We start from the raw sequence: 19,163 nt of genomic DNA on the forward strand, positions 1-19,163 counted from the left end.
CCCAGGAGAACACATTACACTAGCTCTCAAGTCTTGGAAATAATCCTCTGTTCCCTGAGACCATCTAGGCAATGGCCCTGCCTTCCAGACTCTGGGTGTTGGCCATACTCCCTGGATTCTGGGTGGAGGTCCCTGGGTCCTGGGTTTCAGCTCCACATTCCAGGCCTACTGGGATGGCAACTCTACTTCCTTGGCTTTGGGAAGCCCCATTCTCCTAGTCCATCTGAGTGGCAATGGTGCCCCCTCAGCCTTGGCAGGCCCTGTTCTTATGCCCCTTGGGCATGGCAGCCCTGCCCCCTCAGCTTTGGGTGGCAGCCCTATTCCTCTAGCACACACTAACTGCAGCCTTACTCTCTGGAACCGCTTGGCAAATATCCAATGCTTTGAAACCTAGGAGGCTATGGCCCCACTCTTTGAGATCCAGCAGACCTTGCCCCACCTTTTGAAACCTAGAGGGCCCTGCCTCCCATGCTTCTTCCAACAGTTCCACTGATCTCTGAACTGCTCTAGGGATGGTCCTTTTCTTTTCTTTGAGGGCAACAGATGTAGCTTCTTTGGCCTGTTTCCTGCCAGTAGAATTCCAAGAGGCAGACAGTTTTCTTTCCTTTCATCCTGTCTCCGAACTCCTTCAATCTAAGCTGATGGATTTTCTGCTGTGGTAGTTGGTTAGATTCATTGGTTCCAGGCTCAACCTCTTTATCAAAAGACTGTGTAATAATGTCCTAGGTGAAAATTCTAGGACGTGTAACCTTAGTTTACATAACAGAATTTTCCAAATTTTTAAGTTCTGTTTTTATTTTGCACAGTTCACTTTTAAGTGCGTTTCTTTCCTCCATCATTTTACTATAAGCAGCAAGGAGAAACCACCTTTAAGATCTTGCTTAAAACTCTCATCAGCCAAATATCCAAGTTCATCACTTACAAGTTCTACCTTCCACAAAACATTTGAACATAAGTCAGACAAGTTCTTTGCCTCTGCATAAAAAGCATCGCCCATCCTCCATTGTCCAGTCACATGTTCATCATTTTCTTTTAAAGCCTCACAAGAAGCACATTTAACATCCACATTTCTAGAACCATTCTGTTACTGGCACCGTATGTATTTTCTAAGACAATAGAGACTTTCTGGATTGCTCTCCTCACTTCCTTCTGAGCCTTCACCAGAATTGCCTTTGACATCCATAATTCTACCAACAGTCTCTTAAAGGCAGTCTAGGCTTTTATTATTAGGTACCTTAAAATTCTTCCAGTATCTACCCATTGCCCAATTCCAAAATGGCTTCCACATTTTAGGTATCTGTTAGAGCAGCACCCCACTCCTCTAGTACCAAATTCTGTCTTAGTTATCTAGTTCTGCTATAACAGAAAGACCACAGTGGATGGCTTTAACAAACAAAAGTTTATTTTCTCACAGTTTAGGAGACTAAAAGTCTGTATTTAGAGTGCTGGCTCGAGGGGAAGGCTTTCTATCTGTGGGCTCTGGAGGAAGCTCCTTGTCTCTTCAGCTTCTGCCTCCTGGTTCCTTAGAGATCTCTGTGCGGCTTGGCATCTATCTTACACCATCTTTCTCTCTGCTGCTTGTTTAATCTCTTTTATGTCTCAAAAGAGACTGACTCAAGATACATCCTACGTTTATCTGGCCTCAATAACATAACAAAGACAACCATTTGCAAATGATATTATAACCACAGGCACAGAGGTTAGGATTTACAACACATATTTTGGGGAACACATTTCAATCCATAACACTTCTTTCTAATTTCTACTCAGTTTAGTCATGATTCCATCATCATGCTCTCTGTCTGTGTTCTAATTTCTCTTTCTGACTCTAGTCTTATCTCCCGTCCTTCTTACTGTAACCTGGGTAAATATAAAATGCATATCTGATCATGTCACTTGCCTCATTAAAACCTCTCAATAAAGATAATCAAGATCCTTCGTAGTCTTTAGCTAGTCCCTTAGTGGCACGAATGGTTAAGTGCTTGGCTGTTAACCAAAAGGTTTGTGGTTCCAGTACATCAGAGGCGCCTCAGAAGAAATACATGGTGATCTACTTCTGAAAAATCAGCCATCGAAAATCCTATGGAGCACAGTTCTACTCTGACACACATAAGATGACCTTCAGTTGGAATCAACCTGATGGCAACTGGTGGTAGTGGTAGTCTTTAGATATATTACCTCATTTAATTCTCACAATTTACAGATGAGGAAAATATGTCACTGAAAGGTTACAAAGCTTGTCCGAGTCACAGCTAGTAAGTGGCAGAGGTGGGATTCAAACTCCAGAATCTAGACTCTCAATCATTGTACTGTGCTGCCTCCAGACTCACCAGGGCTATTAGGACAAAATCTGAACTCCCCCCGTACCATAAGAGGTTGTTGACTATAGGGAATGTTGAAATGACATTGCTCACATCTCCTATATCATCTCTTGCTATTACCCTGATTCCATGAGTGTACTTAAGCCAGACTGAATTCTTATAATTTGCCAAGTCCTATGCTTTCTCTCTCCTCTAGGAAAGGAGGAATTGAGAAATTGAGAAACCCCAGTTGCTGGAAAAATATGATGTACCTCCACTTTCATGTAATTCAAAATAAGTATAATATTAAGCCATTATATAATAAGTGTAAACATATGCATTAAAGTTATTTTTCTATGGTAGAAAGAGATTGCAAATAAAAATTTCTTAAAATGTGTTTCTTATTTTTTCAGACATCTGCTCTGTTGGTGCTCTAAGCACGTGTTTCTGCTGCCTGTTGAGAAAGTTGGTCTGGTCTCCTGCGATTCCTTCCCACCCATTCTTTTTCCCTGACTAACAATAGATTTGGGGGATTCAGGAAAACTAACTTCATCTTGGAAAGGTCTCCCAAGTCTAGGTTAGCCACACAGCCCTTGTTATGCTATGGTACTCTGCGCATTCCTCTAGAGTGGTCCTTTATCACACTGCCCACTTGTTAGTCTGTCTCCACAGACAGAATAATTGTGTACTCAGCCTCTGGTACAGCCCAGCAGATAACAAGTAATCTTTTTTTTTTTTAAATAAAGAAATGAATGAGAGTTGAGTCCTATTGTTGTGCTGTATTATAAAACACAATAAGATAGGAATTAGAAACCTGGATTCTAGTCTTGGGTCTATGATAAAGTGCTTTGTAATCTGGGGCACTGTATCTCAATTTCCTAACCCAAAAAAGTAAAAAAAAAAAAAAAAAAAAAATTAGTGTGTTTACCTCCGTCATACAGACTTCGTGACTATCTAAGGAGATAATATAAATTAAAGTAATTATCAAGGAAGAATTATTGTTGGAGAAACTCTTATTATTTTTCTGACTGCAAAAATGTATCAATATCTCTTCCATATTATTTTGTTTGTTGTTAGGTGCTGTCAAGTCAGTTATGACTTATAGTGACCCTATGTACAACAGGAAACCCTGGTGGTGTAGTGGTGAAGTGCTACCACTGCTAACCAAAAGGTTCACAGTTCAAATCCACCAGGTGCTCCTTGGAAACTCTATGGGGCAGTTCTACTCTGTCCTATAGGGCCACTATGAGTCGGAATCAACTTGATGGCAGTGGGTTTGGTTTTTTGGGTTTATGTACAGCAGAACAAAATGCTGCCTGGCCCTGCACCATCCTCACAATCATTGCTGTGTTTAAGCCCATTGTTAAAGCCATTGTGTCACTCCATCTTGTTGAGGGTCTTTCTCTTTTTCGCTGACCCTCCACTGTACCAAGTATGATGTCCTTCTCCAGGGACTGGTCCCTCCTGATAACAGATCCAAAGTGTGTGAGATGGAGTCTCACCATCCTTGCTTCTAAGGAGCATTTTGTCTGCACTTCTTCCAAAAAAGATTTCTTTCTTCTGGCAGTCTATGGTATATTCAGTATTCTTCACCAACACCATAATTCAAATTCATTACTTCTTCTTTGGTTTTCCTTATTCATTGTTCAGCTTTTGCATGCTTACGAGATGATTGAAAACATGAAAATTCCATATCATACTGAACATCAAATGAGAGGCAATATAAAGGGCGCCACTATGGAGTTCATGAGTTTTTTAAAGCTGGAATCATAAACCAGATTCTTGGATGAGTAGCACATGGAGGATAAGACATGACTGAAGACAACCACTCAAATCTTACCAATTGTAGTCAAGTTGATAGGGTTTTTGATGGCTGATTTTGGGGAAGTAGATCACCAGGTTTTTCTTCTGAGGTCCCTGTAGGTAGACTTGAATTTCCAACCACTTAATACCATTGGATAAAATCAATGCAGATTTCAGGGGAACTGGCTACTCAGTTGATTTGGCAGATATACCTATGAAACTAGATTGGATAAATAAACGTAAAAGGAAAAATAAGAGCTTGGCATAATGAGGTGAATTCCATGCTATCCTTTCCCTGGTGGAATCAGTTGAGAAATTGTTCTAGTTATATGGACCTGGGAAGAATTTATCATGATGTGAGCTAGAGGTAAGGGCTAGAATAACTCATTATGATGTAAACACTCCATCTACATGATCACAAATCTTTTGCTTGACAGAGCCCAACATAGATGGATGATCTATTTGTATATACAGACACTGCTTATTTCCAAAATTCAGAGCAGTGTTTCATATTGGAAAATATGCTGCACTATGAGAGGAGTGATCTGATGACTAGATTTCTACCTTTAGTAGTGTAACCTGCAGCAAGTTAGTTACTTAACCTCTATCGATCTCAGATTGCTTACCTGTGAAAATGAGTAGAAAATACTAGCTACCTCTACCAGTAGGGTCACTATATGGATTAACCCCCCAAAATGGTGTCAAGAATCTTCTGTTTCAAGCATTCAGGGGCCTTGAGTGTTAGAGAACTTGGCCTTCTCAGGATAATAATACCACTGATGGACACATTGGGTATTAATATTAGTCTAGTTCTCACAGAGTATCTGAAGTACGTGGATTGATAGCTTTTCTTTTCTTTTTTTATTTACTGGATTTTAGATGAAGGTTTACAGAGCAAACTAGCTCCTCAGTAAACAGTTAGTACACATATTGTTTTATAACATTGGTAAACAACCCCACGACATGTCAACACTATTCATTCTTGACCTTGTGTTCCCTATTACCAGCTTTCCTGTCCCCTTCTGCCTTCTAGTCCTTGCCTCTGGGCTGGTGTGCCCCTTTCATGTCATTTTGTTTTATGGGCCTGTCTAATCCTTGGCTGAAGGGTGAACTTCGGGAGTGACTTCATTACTGAGATACAAGGGTGTCTGCGGGGCCATACTCTCAGGGTTTCATCAGTCTCTGTCAGGCAAGTAAGTCTGGCCTTTTTTTGGGTTAGAATTTTATTCTACATTTTTCTCCAGCTCTGTCCGGGACCCTGTATTGTGATCCCTGTCAGAGCAGTTAGTGGTGGTAGCTGGGCACCATCTAGTTGCCACTCAGAATGATGGAGGCCGTGGTAGTTGTGGCCCATTAGTCCTTTGGATTAATCTTTCCCTTGTGTCTTTAGTTTTCTTCATTCTCCCTTTCTCCCCAAGGGACGAGACCAGTGGAGTATCTTAGATGGCCGCTCACAGATGCTACTTACCAAAGCAGAATGTAGAACATTTTCTTTATAAACTGTTATGCTGACTGAGCTAGATGTTACCTAAGACCATGGTCCCCACAGCCCTCAGCCCAGTAATTTGGTCCATTAGGGAGTTTGGATGTGTCTGTGGAGCTTCCATGACCGTGACTTGTGCAAGCTGTACTGGTTTCCCCAGCATTGCGTACTGTCTTACCCTTCACCAAAGTTACCACTTATCTATTGTCTATTTAGTGTTTTTCCATCCCCACCTCTCCTCTCCATTGTAACCATCAAAGATTGTTTCTTTTTGTGTGTAAACCTTTTCATGAGTTTTTATAGAAGTGGTCTCATACAATATTTGTCCTTTTGTGATTGACTTACTTCACTCAGCATAATGCCCTCCAGATTCATCCATGTTGTGAGATGCTTCACAGAATCATCATTGTTCTTTATAGTTGCATAGTACTTCATTGTGTGTATGTACCATAGTTTGTTTATCCATTCTTCTGTTGATGGGCATCTAGGTTGTTTCCATCTTTTTGCTATTGTGAACAATGCTACAATGAACATGAGTGGGCATGTGTCTATTCATGTGACAGCTCTTATTTCTCTAGGATGTATTCCTAGGAGTGGTATTGCTGGATCATATGGTATTTCTATTTCTAGCTTTTTAAGGAAGCGCCATATCATTTTCCAAAGTGGTTGTACCATTTTGCATTCCCACCAACAGTGCATAAGACCTGCAGCCTCTCCAACATTTGTTATTTTCTGTTTTTTTGATTTGTGCCAATAATACAGGGGTGAGATGGTATCTCCTGTGGTTTTGATTTGCATTTCTCTAACGGCTAATGATTGCGAGCATTTCCTCTTGTGTCTGTTAGCCACTGGAATGTGAATGGATTTACATCTGGGTTCTCAGTTTTGTTCCACTGGTCAGTGTGTCTGTCATTGTACCAGTGCCAGGCTGTTTTGACTACCATAGCTGTATAGTAGGTTCTGCATAGTAGGTTCTGAGGTCAGGTAGTGCGAGTCCTCCTACTTTATTCTTCTTCAATAGTGCTTTACTTATCTGGTGCTTCTTCCCTTTCCATATAAAGTTAATGATTAGTTTTTCCATCTCTTCAAAGAAGGTTGGTATTTGGATCATGATAGCATTGTATTTGTAGATTGCTTTGGGTAGAATTGACATTTTCACAATGTTGAGTCTACCTATCCATGAGCATGGTATGTTTTTCCATTTATGTAGATCTCGTTTGGTTTCTTGTAGTAGTGTTTTGTAGTTTTTTTGGATAGGTCTTTTACATCCTTGGTTAGATTTATTCCTAAGTATTCTATTTTATCTTTGGAGGGGGGGCTATTATAAATGGTATTGTTTTCCTGATTTACTTTTCATTGTTCTCTTTATTGGTGTATAGGAATCCAACTGATTTTTGTATGTTTATCTTGTATCTTGCCACTCTGCTGAATCTTTCTATTAGTTCCAGTAGTTTTCTTGTGGAGTCTTTTGGGTTTTTTAAGTATAGTGTCATATCATCTGCAAATAGGGACAGTTTTACTTCTTCATTACCTTTTTGGATGCCTTTATTTCTTTTTTCTTGCCTTATTGCTCTAGCTAGGACTTCCAGGACAATGTTAAATACGAGCGGTGATGAAGGGCATCCTTGTCTTGTTCCTGTTCCTAAGGGGAATATTTTCAACCTCTCTCTATTACGAATGATGTTGGCTGTTGTTTTGTATAGATGCCCTTTATTATGTTGAGGAATTTCCCTTCTATACCTATTTTATTGAGAGTTTTTATCAGGAATAGGGGTTGGACTTTGTCGAATGCCTTTCCTGTGTCAACTGAGATGATCATGTGATTCTTTTCTTTTATTTATGTGGTGGATTGCATTGAGTGATTTGCTAATGTTGTACCATTCTTGAATGCCCAGTATGAATCGTACTTGGTCGTGGTATATTATTTTCTTGATATGATGCTGAATTCTATTGGCTAGAATTTTTGCATCTATATTCATGAGAGTTATTGGTCTGTAATTTTCTTTTTTGTGGTGTGTTTGCCTGTTATTGGTATCAGGGATTCATGGAATGAATTCGGAAGTATCCTTTCCTTTTCTATGTTCTGAAATACTTTGAGTAGTACTTGTGTAAGCTATTCTCTGAAAGTTTGGTAGAATTCTCAAATGAAGCCATCTGGGCCAAGGCTTTCTTTTGTTGGGAGTTTTTGTTATTACCTTTTCAATCTCTTCTCCTGTTATGGATCTGTTCAGATTTTCAACATCATTTTGTGTTAGTTTGGGTAGGTAGTGTATTTCTAGAAATTTCTGCATTTCCTCTAGGTTTTCAAATTTGTTGAAGTATAGTTTTTCATAATACTCCATTATGATCCTTTTATTTCAGTTGAGTCTGTTGTAATGTCCCCCATTTCATTTCTTATTTGGGTTGTTTGTGTCCTCTCCTGTTTTTCTTTTGTCAGTTTGGCCAGTAGTTTGTCAATTTCATTGATTCTTTCAGAGAACCAACTTTTGGTTTTGTTAATTCTTTGTATTGTTTTTCTATTCTTTATTTCTGCTGTAATCTTTATTATTTTCTTTCTTCTAGTGGCTGTGGGCTTCTTTTGCTATTCTCTTTCTATTTGTTCGAGTTGTGTAGCTAATGTTTTGATTTTGTCCCTTTCTTCTTTTTTGATGTGTGCATCTATTGCTATATATTATCCTCTGAGCACTGCCTTTGCTGTGTCCCAAAGATTTTGATGTGATGTGTTTTCATTCTTGTTTGTTTCTAGGAATTTTTTTATTCCCCTTTTATTTCTTCTATTACTCAGTGGTTTTTAAGCAGGGTGTTATTCAGTTTCCATGTAATTGATTTTTTTTTTCTTTGCTCTTCATGTTGTTAATTTCTACTTTGATGGCATTATGTTTGAAGAAGATACTTTGTATTATCTTAATGTTTTGAATTTTGTTAAGGGTTGCTTTGTGACCTAAGATGTGGTCTATTCTGGAGAATGTTGCATGTGCGTTGGAAAAGAGTGTAATTTTCAGCTGTTGGGTGGAATCTTTTATACAGTTCAAGTTGGCTGATTGTGGTCTTTAGATCTTCTGTATCTTTGTTGAGTTTCTTTCTAGATGTTCTGTCCTTTACTAAGAGTGGTATATTGAAGCCTCCTACTATTATTCTGGAACTGTCAATTTCTCTCTTCAGTGCTGTTGGAGTTTGTTTTATGTATTTTGGAGCCTGTCACTGGGTGCATAGATATTTATTATGGTTATGTCTTCATGATGGATTGTCCCTTTAGTCATTATATAGTGCCCTTCTTTGTCTTTTATGGTGGATTTTGTTTTAAAATCTATTTTATCTGAGATTAGTATTGTCACTCCTGCTCTTTTTTGGTAGCTGTTTGCTCAATATATTTTTTTTACCCTTTGATTTTTAATAAATTTATGTCTTTGTTTCTAAGGTGTGTCTCTTGTGGACAGCATATTGATGGATCCTGATTTTTTATCCAATCTGTCACTCTCTGTCTCTTTATGGGTGCATTTAGGCCATTTATGTTCATTGTAATTATTGATAGGTATTAATTTATTGTTGTCATTTTGTAGTGCTTTTTTTTGTAGTGCTGATGTTTTCTTTGTTTCTATTACTCTCTTATGCTGAATTCCTTTTGTTTGTGGGTTTTTTCCATTTCTTTTGTTTTTGTAGATTTTGTTCATACTGAGAATTTATGTTTTTCTTCTTTATTTTGATGAATAAGTTTGTTAGCTTTCTTTGTGGTTACCTTGATATTTACCCTTTTCTTCCTAGGTTTGAACCAGTCTATTATTACTTGGTATTGCCTTGCCTTCCTCTCCATTAGAAAGTTGTATACCTACATCATTTATTCCCTCTTTTATTATTCTGACATTGCTATCATTTGCAGATTAACCTCTCTGGTTCCCTGTTGTAAATCTTTTTGTTTTGAATAGTCCTTGAGAGTTCATTTCCTAGGTTGGGATGTGGCTGGTGCAGTCTTGTATCACAGATTCAGGGTGTCGTTTGATGTTGTTCGTTCTCAAACCTAAGGACTCCCTTTAATAATTCTTGTAAGTTTGGTTTGGTTCTTACATAGTCCCTTAATTTCTATCTGGAAGTATCCTAATTTCACCATCATATTTGAATGAGAGTTTTGCAGGATATATTCTTCTTGGCTGGCAATTTTTTTCTTTCAATGTTTTATATATGTCATCCCATTATCTTCTAGCTTGCATGGTTTCTGTCGAGTAATCAGAGCTTATTCTCATTGTTTCCCCACTGTATGTAACTTTTGGTTTTTCTTGAGCTACTCTCAGGATTCTTTCTTTGTCTTTGGTTTTAGTGGGTCTGATTTTGATGTGCCTTGGTGATTTTCTTTTGAGTTCTATCTTATATGGGGTTCGTTGAGCTTCTTGGATGGTTAGCTTTTCATCTTTCATGATATTAGGGAAACTTTCTGTCAGCAATTCTTCAATGATCCTCTCTGTGTTTTCCATTTTCTCCCCCTGCTCTGAAACTCCGATCACTCTCAAATTTTTGCTTTTGATTGTATCTCACATCATTCTCAGGGATTCTTCATTTTTCTTTCTGATTTTTCCTCAAACAAAGTGGTATCCAAGTATTTGTCTTCAATTTCACTGGTACTGTCTTCCATTGTTTCAAACCTGCTCCTCAGACCTTCTATGACATTGTCCATTTCTGAAATCCTGTTGTTTATCTTTTGGATTTCTAATTGTTTTTGTATGATTTCTAATTGTGAATTGTTGCTGTATTATTTTCCTGAATTCTTCCATTTTTTTGTCAGTATTTTCCATGTATTTGTCTGCTTTTTCCATGAATTTGTCTATTTTTTCCTCATTATTGTCTGCTTTTTGCTTCCACTCTTGGACAGCTTTGAATATGAGAGATTTGAATTCCCTATCAGGTAGTTCTAGTGCCTTTTCTTCTACTGGAAAGTCATCTGGTGTTTTATTTTGAACGCCTACTGGAACCATTCTGTGCTGTTTTCTTATATGTTTTGATATTGTCTGCTGTGTTTGGGGTATTCAGTAGTTTTCTTCATTTATTGATTATAGATTTGTCTGTCTCATCCTGCTTTTTTGTTTTATTTGGTTATGTCTGAGCAGGCAGGCTGTGCGTTCTTTGTTGTTTGCTCATCTGTGGGCATGATATTTTTCACCTCCCTGTCCAATGGGCAGGGCCAATTGCTCAGCTATGGTGCAGCAGGGTAAGTCTAGCTGAAGGGGAGACACTGGGAAGGGTTGTTTGTAGCATGTACTGGGACCGACAAGGTGGGTTAGGGGTTAGTACAGGACAGGTTCCTGTTGGCCTTGCCTGTGCTGCTCAGAGGTACAATGTTCAGCACACAGTGCAGATAGGTAAGAGGAAGTGGGAGGAGGGAGGTTGTGATGTGTGGAGCTAGGTTGGGTATGGGAAAGAAGAGAGAGAGGAGAGAGAAACGGGAGCCAAAAAAAAAAAAAAAAAAGGATAAGTTTTAAGTAAGCCACAGCCTCTATAATGATTCTTTGAATTCTGTGTCCCTAAGAAATATCTGACACTGGGAAAGGGGGCAGTGCTTGTCAAATTGCAGATATCTGGGTCCCACTTTTAAAGACTCTGATTCAGAAATTCTAGGATGGATCTGAGAGCTGTGTTTTTAATGAGTATTCCAGGTATTTCCATTGCAGGTAGTCCAAGGATTGTGCTTCAAGAAGCACTTCTTTCACATGTGTAGTCTTGATGCATAAACAAACGCTAACTATACTGTTAACTCTTTCCAGTGATGCATCATTTAGTCATCATTATTGCAGAAGGAGATCTACTCTGTACAATAATTTTCCAGATACTTTAAGCTGCCTTTTAAAAATAAAAATTTTATTTATTTAAAAAAAATTTGGTGAATATTATTTTCAAAACTATATTACAAGTGTCTTTGCCTTCTTACTGAACCTCCAGATTCAGTATTATTCCTACTACAGTTGATTTTACTATGAATCAATGCAATCAAATTCCTAAACATTATTAAGGTATAGCATAACATTTATTTTTCACTTTATAAATGACCTAGGTGGTTATGAATTTGAATTCTTGGGTAGGATTATAATTGTTGATTTTTAAAAATAATTTATTTTGAAATAATTTCAGTCGTACAAAAAAAGAAATGCATTACAAAAGAAACAGAAAATAAAACCCTCTCATATCCACCCAGATTCCCCAACTGTTAAAATTCCATTCTACATTTGCTCTATCACCCGTCTCTCTCTGTCACACACATATTTGATCATTTATCTTTATTTGAACTACTTAAAAGCAACCTACAGACATGATGTCTCAACACATCTCAATACTTCAGTGTTTATTTTCCTAAAATTAGGAAATACTATCCTATTTAAAGGAACTCTGGTGGCACACTGGTTAAGCTCTCGGCTGCTAACCAAAAGGTCAGTGGTTTGAACCAACCAGCTGCTCCACGGGTGAAAGATGTGGCATTCTGCTTCTGTAAAACTTACAGCCTTGCAAAATCTATGGGGCAGTTCTACGCTGACCTATAGGGTTGCTGTAGGATTACCATGAGTCAGAATTGACTCGAGAACAACAGGTTTTGGGTTTCTGGTATTCTCCTTAACCACCACACAATCTTGCAAGCATGTAGATCAATAGTGATGCAGCACTACTGTCCATTCCACACACAGTGTCTCTTTTTCCATTCTGGCCTAGATTCTCAACCAAGAATTTGACTGCTATGCTAATTCAGTTTCCTCCAAATTCCAACAGTTCTGTAGTCTGTCCCTGTCTTTAATATCCTATACAGAATTAAAATCTATAGGTCTTACATTCTGTAGGTTAACCTTCAGTGTCTTTCCAGTGTTTTCTCGTGATCAGATCCAAGTCATGATTTTTTGGTAGGAATTAAAAAAAAAAAGATTCTGTACTCCAAGGGACATAAAACATCCACGACTAATGATGTTAATCATGATTATCTGGTTCTGTTGGTATCTGGCCTACTGTAGATTCACAATTTTCCCTTCTGTAATCAATTAGTATTTTTCCACATTATGCCAACATCTTGTTCCTCATTAAACCTCTACCCATCAGGCTAAGCCTCTACTGTCAACTCCTACCTGAATCAACCACCATGACAGTTACCAGACTGTAACTTCCTTTATTTATCATTTTTTTCTATACTTACTATGGTCATTCTATAGCAAAGGCAAGCTTTCCCCTCTCCCTTACTTATGTATTTATGAGTACATGCATTCATATCAGAGTGAACTCATGGAGTCCTCTTTTATTCAATGTGTTGTGATACATTGCTATCATTATTTGTTTTGATGTTCTACTTGTCCCACATTTGGCCAGAGAAAGAACTTTAAAGTTGGCTTTTGTGGCTTTTTGACGTGTCCCCAAGATTGTTTATGCATCTGAGACAAGAAGATGTTCTAGGCTCTTCTTGTACTTTATCTGCCACTGTCCTGGAATTTGACATTTCCCTAAAGAACTCTGATTGTATTTGGAAACCAAGATGTAGGTGTTGAGTGTGTTCATTGCTAGTGGGGTGCCCTTGCTTCTAGACTCTCTCAGAAGATTAAATAAAAAAAGTTACTATCAAGCTGATTCCTATTCATGGTGACCCCATGTGTTTTGGAGCTATAAAATATATGTATTTCTGTGTGTGCATAAGGAGCCCTGGTAGCACAACGGTTGAGTGTTTGGCTGCTAACTGAAAGGTTGATGATTCAAACCCATCTAGTGACTCTGCAGGACAAAGAGCTGAGACCTACTTCCATAAAGATTACAGCCAAGAAAACACCATAGGGCAGTTGTAATCTGTCACATGGGGCCACTATGAGTCGGAATCGACATGATAGCACACAACACCACCAACATGTGTGCATGCCCGTATACATATATATATGTACTTATATACTTATATATGTGTGTATATACATACACACATACACATACACACATATAATATATAGATATATGATATAGATAGATAGAGATTTGTTTTTGTTTTGTTTTTTAACATAAATCATACCCACAACTATAATTCCAATCACCTCAGGGTCCATTCTGTCCCTTACCCTTTCTACATTTTGAAGTACTTTCTCAAAAGGAGCCCTGGTTGCACAGTGGTTAAGAACTATGGTTGCTAACCAAAAGGTTGGCAGTTCGAATCCACCAGTCACTCCTTGGAAACCCTATGGGGCAGTTCTACTCTGTCTTATAGGGTTGTTATGAGTCCAAATCAACTTGACAGTAAAGAGTATGAGTACATCTTTATTTTCTCCAAAAGTGAAAATCCTGGTTTTCACCATCCTCAGTGTATTTACTTACTATTTGTTCAAAATAACCAATCTCATGACTGTAACAGCCATTTCCTTATCTCTTCCATCTGCTTCCTCTGCACTCATACCCTTCAGCACACTGTATCCTAGGCTCCCAACATGCTTCTGTGAAGTTCCCCTGCCCCAGGGTGCTGTGCTCTCTGGTGCTAGTGAGTACACAGCCAAAGCATCTGTGTGTGGCATCTCCTACCACACCCAGCACCCCAAATCCTTGGGTACTGGCAGACACACTATCATTGTGCCTGAGAGTGTCTTCCCCTTTCCACCTCTCGTCACTGTGCAGCAATGCCTCTGTCACCTGCTCAACTCCTCTGCACTGTGAAGAGAAGGGAAAGGAATACGAGAAGGGAAGGGACAATGAGAAGGGAAGAGTTATGATGGATTTTGAAATGTTCTTTTTCTGCTGTCAGTATGCTTATTTCTTCTACTGCATCACTTCTACCACATCTATGTATCTGATACTTATAAAATTCTTTCGGCCAGAAAACTAGATATATTTAGGAGCAACTATGTTAGATTTATGTCTAAGGAAAGTAGAAAAAGCTCAGTGTGAATATGAGTGTCAGATTACTGAATACCTAAGGATTCAAGACCATCAGCCTCTGGACATAGCTCATGTGATCTGGTTGTCCCAGAATCTTAAAGGAGATAACAAGCTGGAAAGCAAAACAGGTTAATACAGCCCCTAACTAGGAGAAGGAATAAATTTGGTAAGGATTCTTAGCCTCTCTGTGAATCAGCTTCCTCATCTGTATTATAGGATTGTAATGATACCCGGCTTACAAAGTTGTTGTGGTAAATGAATTAACGCAGAAAACGTGCTTGGAATGGTGCTTGTCAAATAGTGAACACTGAATAGACACTAGTAATTGTTTCATTCCTGCATGGGCAGTGCATTGGCACCAGAAGTCTTATTTTCAGTCTGTTGTGCCTTGATAATAAACATCCAGGTAAGTGAAGTTCAGATTTCCTGGCAGTCAGGTGATGATAAGAAGATCTGACTACAGGTACAGGTTAGTGTACTGAAAACTTGGTTCTGAGGAACAGGTTATAGGCGAGGGACATTTTAATTGTGGCCATGACAAGATAGGGGAAGAGGTCATGGAGATTGCAAATGCTACCCTTCACACAAATAAAGTGCGATATTTTTCAATGGGCTGGAAAAAAATGACTGTAGAAATATATTGCTTTAAACTCACACCTTTCTTCCCTTCTATTTCCTTTTGCAGCCCAATAAAGTTGGTTAGTGTTATTTGAGGCTCTTTGTTCTGGGTCACCTATCTTGAAATATGTTTCAAGTAAAGATCGGCTTGAACTCTCTTTCCCACATTGTAACTTTTATCCCTCCATCACCTAGGAAAGGTAAGGCTATATATAAACAGTCTTACGTAGGAGAATGGACTAACTCCTAATCCTTCCGCCATTCTCTGAGTCTGGCTCTATTTGTAGCAAATATTCCACTGTTGCTTCAATGGTATCAAGCCAGCGGCTGAAATGACAAGCAATCTGATTCAGTGTGAAGTTATATAGCAGAAAATGATACAAAATTGTGGCAGTGGTAACCCAGCTCATCATAAGGAGCAGGTGGAATTGATCATTCACCACACTATGAGGAACATGGTGCTTGATTTACCATTGTTCCAGGGACTATTCGTTCACATTACAGATAACCAGAGAAAAGATTCCTGATAGAACCCACAGCACTTTCTTTACTGGTATGTCCCTGGTTATCACCCTATTGTAAAAGGATCATTCTTCCTCCTGAGATGGATGACAGAGCATGAGCATCTCAAATAGCACTGACTAACTTCCCCCAGAGTCCTTGACCATGCCATTCATCTCCTGAAATACATTTTTAAATTTTCAAAACAAAGAAATCCAGCATATGGCAGTTAATTTGGATCTTAACAACTATCTACTTTGAAAAGACAAATGAGCAGCAAGCTGTTTCAAACCTTAACCTACAATCTAAGAGGAATAATTTATTATCCAAACAAAAATTCTTCAATTAATCAAAACTTAACATTAAAGTCAGAACCAAGTTATGTCCAAGGCCATCTGTTGCCAGGTACACACACTTCCTCCTCTTCTACTGACACAATACTTTGTCCTATGTAAGTTTAAAAACATTTTTAAAAAGTTAATTAAACTCAGTGTGTTGTTCATTGAATATATCTGAACGACTCTTTTAATCAAATGCTGGCTTGAATAAAAAGCTATTAAACATTTCCATAAAAGAGAAAGGCAGTGCATAATGAAGAATATAGCAATACAAGCAGTTATCAATTTGTCTGGCAGAGAATGACAGGAAAGTGAAAGTTTGCCTTATTGGCAGTAACGGCAAAATCCATCTAACCTGCAGAAAAAAATCACGATCCAACAGCAAGCTTTCGTTATTAGATTTCTAGGCTTCCTAACAAACTGGAATTTAGTTATCCAGCAATTTGAAGGATCCCTGGTGGTGTAGTGGTTAAGAGATTGGCTGCTAACCAAAAGGTTGGCAGTTTGAATCCACCAGCCACTTCCTGGAAACCCTATGGGGCAGTTCTAATCTGCCCTACAGGGTCACTATGAGTAGGAATTGACAGCAATGGGTTTTTTGGTTTAGCAATTCTGAATATTCCAAATGCAAATAAGCCTGGGAAAGAAATAAAATCTGAGTGAACAAAAAATAGAGGCAGAAGATAAGGAGAACATAGAGAAAAACAAAATTATACCTGATAACAAGAAAGAAGACAGACACCATTAAAGAAAATAGTCAAAAGAGATAAAAAAAGAAATCTGTATATGGTATTTCCTGCAGGGATACATAGCCCTATATATTTCAAGAGCCCCTGAAACAGTATTATTTTACAATTATGAGTGAATCAGGAATAAAGTTAAATTAGGCCTACAGTCCATAACTTAGGAAAGTAATTAGGTATGCATTGCATCTAATATCATATAAATTTAAATAAAAATGACTTAAATATATCCAATAATCATATTTAGTAGAACCATTTGTTCCCCAAGTACACTGAATATGGTATGTTTCCCTTTACTTTGTTGGTACAAAGTTAATTTGGCCCAAGAATTTTAAAGAACACCCATGGTAGATTTATAGACTTAATTTGATAGAATAGATTTATAACAGACTCCACCTCAGGCTAACTTGGAAGATAATTTTAAATGAATGGTGGGACTGGGTTTTCTAGAAGTCCCTCACGTTATGTTGTGAAGCCATTCAGTATTAGTGTTAAAATATAAGTACCTAGGAGATATGTTTAGTAAGTGTTTTACCAAACACATTTTATCATAGCTCTAGAGTTTCTTGAAACTTCTTGAGGTTTTAAAACCATGTGTTTCCTTTTCTTGTTCCCCCTTCCCTCCCTCTCTACTTCTCTCCTTCCTTCTTCCTTCCTTCCCTCCCTATTTCTCTTTCTTTCTTTTTTCAACTACTATACTATACCTATTTAGAAAGATTGCATCAGGTTTCCATTTCCAGTTGGGGTAAACTTTGAGAAAACGAGAATAGTTAGATAAAATTACAAAACCAAACATTGAGAAAAATTGGGGCAAAGAGATAAAATTTTTAAACGTTTATGTTTGAAATCATTGGACAGCTACAAATGCAGCAAAGAAGAGAGATGGTCCTTCAGACAAGGAAAAGGAAGTGCATAGAGGTGACCTACGCTTATATAAAAATATTAAATAAAATATAAACTTTGATGTTGTCCCAGCCACTGCTATATTGGCATATCAGTCACTTGCACCAGAAATTAATTCTAATGAGTACAGCTATTCAGTACTAGAACAGAGATTCCAATCTGTATTTACTGATTCAAATTCAGACATTTTTATGCCACCACATGAAACACTTGGAACTCACACCCTTTGAGAAAGGGGTTGAGTACAAATATATTATCAGAAAAAGTAAAGAGCAACCCCATGAAATCATCCTGGGTTTGGTTCTCTTTACCCTTCTGTGCTAGGAATTTGATTGGCTGTTTGGGCAGCTTCATGCTCATTTTCATTCTCTAGGAGAAAATACAGAAAATTATTGAGGACTTTATCACTAACTGGGCAAAGTGGTGGTTCAGTAGTAGAAGTATCATCTTCTATGCAGGAGACCCAGGTTTGATTCCTGGCCAATGCATCTCATGCTCAGCCACCACCCTTCTGTCAGGGGTGGCTTGGGTGCTGCTATGATGCTGAATAGGTTTCAGCAGAGCTTCCAGACTAAGACAGAGTAGGAGGAAAAGCCTGGCAATGTACTTCCAAAGATCAACCAGTGAAGACCCTATAGATGACAACATTTCTTTACATTATGCACAGGGTTGCCATTAGTTGGGGGCAGCTCAATGGCAGCTAACAACAACTATCACTAACATGACCAGTGGACACAACATTGAACTTGTATTTCAGGGACTAGGTTGCAAGAGCAGGCTCAGCTCCGCAGTAACCGTGTAACCTTGTCAATTACTTTAACCTCCATGAGCCTGAATATTTTCATCAATTTGAGGACTCATATAAATTATTATAATAGTTGCTAATATCTATCCATAATTATATAACTGAAGTGTAATTATAGATATTACAGAGTTTTTAAATTTGTGATTTATTTTAAAATGTTTATCAAATGTAACCTATTAATGTTATCATTATGTTTTCTGCATGTGAGTCAAAGTTTAATGAAATTCCACAAGGTCTTCCCTGAAGGGCTAAGAATTTTTGCACCTGTAGTCAGACTTATGTGGGGAAGAGGACGCATTGAACTTATTTAGAGGGTCCTCCACTCATGTTTGAGAGGTTCCCAAGATACCACCTCCATTTTCTCAGTAAAAAATATTTGACTCTCTCTGCCTATATTCTCAACATGCAGACATGTAGCTACCTCTGTAACCAATGGCTCTTTATGACAGCTGTGCAGGTGAGCACAGTTGGATTTCACTAATGACACCAGCCTTCACACAGATGAGGACACTCTTCTTATTGGTACAGCTTTGCCCTAAGCTCTGGTCCAAAACCAAAGTTTTACTCATGGGAGGCTATAACTTTTAGTGAGAAATTACTGACTGTTTAAAGGCCACAAAACTGAACTTCCAAAGAAAGAATCGCTTGTGTCTACTGTATTGTCCCAAGAGGGATCCTGGCATGACTTGATTATCAGGCCATCTCAACTCCACCACCACCACTACCACCACACACACCAGAAAACACCCACATACATTCTCTGTCCATGAAGTAGCCTAAGCTCTCTCCACATCTCAGTACTTA

The sequence above is a fragment of the Trichechus manatus genome, unplaced genomic scaffold (genome assembly GCF_000243295.1).
Source record: "Trichechus manatus latirostris isolate Lorelei unplaced genomic scaffold, TriManLat1.0 scaffold00078, whole genome shotgun sequence".
Classification (NCBI taxonomy): domain Eukaryota; kingdom Metazoa; phylum Chordata; class Mammalia; order Sirenia; family Trichechidae; genus Trichechus; species Trichechus manatus.